The 1111-nt window shown below is 58.2% G+C and overlaps 1 protein-coding gene across 1 annotated transcript in view; it reads right to left on the bottom strand.

Moving 5' to 3' along the window:
• The window catches only part of BCL2L1 (BCL2-like 1), a 4160-nt gene that overhangs the window by 997 nt on the left and 2052 nt on the right, over nt 1-1111 (bottom strand). The window lies entirely within an intron of this gene.

Here is a 1111-nt window from a genome sequence, read left to right as displayed (position 1 = left end):
GTCGTGGTGGTCCCCTCACGCTGCGCCTCTCCGGAGAGCTTTGTTTGCACGGTACAGGCTCGAACAGCTTCGCTGCACCCCACGGGCTCCCTGTGCAAACAGGGCGGTGGGAGAGGGACCGTTCTGTCACAGCGAGGGCAGGGTGGCACCTTCTTCTTGCAGAGAGAGCTGGCGGCAGGCCAGCCGTGCTCTCCCTGCAGCTGGAGAGCGAAGCAGAGCATCCCCACGCATGAGAAAGCTCTCATGGCCTCCCCTATGCCGTCCCTTCGTGCGGAGTGACACGGCTTTCCCGCTGAGAAGGGCCGCGGAGAAACCTGAGCGCAGAGGAAAGCTATGGCTGATGTGTCAAACAAGCACCGGGCTGGGGTTTACAACAGGCTGGCAGCAGCCACAGTGCCCAGCCCTATTTTTTTGGGTGGTTGGTGGGGCGGATCCCTCCTGCTACAGCCTTTACCACCCTGCCCCGCTCCCGGCACTGCCAGGGCAGCAGCGCGGCCTGAGCAGAGCCGTCAGAGAGCCCGTTCAAGGTTAGAAGGGAGCAAGGCTGTTCCCCTGGGTGGGAAACGCGGCGATCTTCAAAGCCAGGGCTGGTGGGCGGGTCAGAGAGAGGAGTCCTGACCCTTCCGCAATCTGTTGAACAAATATTTGCTCCAAACGATTAATTTAGAGACAGACACAAAAAAATTGAAGAGTCTGAATCGTGCTGGCTGGGGGGGGGGAGCAGAGGGAGGAGGTATTTCATTCCCCACAAGCAGGGACCAGTGATTTTCCACCAGTGATTTAATCTAAATCCCCTGGAGAGTTCATTTACAAAAAATCAGCTTGCATTATCGCCTAGGTCTCCAGGATACAGCCCGATCCGTCACTAACAGCAACAGCCACACGGGCTTGGAAACCTCAATTTGATCACTCAATTCCAAGACTAATCTGTGGCTTTAAAAGCCAAAGCCAGAGGGAGGGGGAAGGAACTCGGCGTTTGGCTGGGGTTATCTGCAGGATGAGAGAGCTAATGGGCCACGGAGCCCGGTGAAGTGGCCAGCAGGTCCGGGGCTGTTCAGAGAAACCTCCCCGGGCCGAACAGACCCACCCAGGCAGTGCACCAGGGCAGCCG

Source organism: Buceros rhinoceros, unplaced genomic scaffold (assembly GCF_000710305.1).
Source record: "Buceros rhinoceros silvestris isolate BGI_N320 unplaced genomic scaffold, ASM71030v1 scaffold23152, whole genome shotgun sequence".
NCBI classification, from domain to species: Eukaryota; Metazoa; Chordata; class Aves; order Bucerotiformes; family Bucerotidae; genus Buceros; species Buceros rhinoceros.
This window is presented reverse-complemented; position numbering and strand designations above follow the sequence as displayed.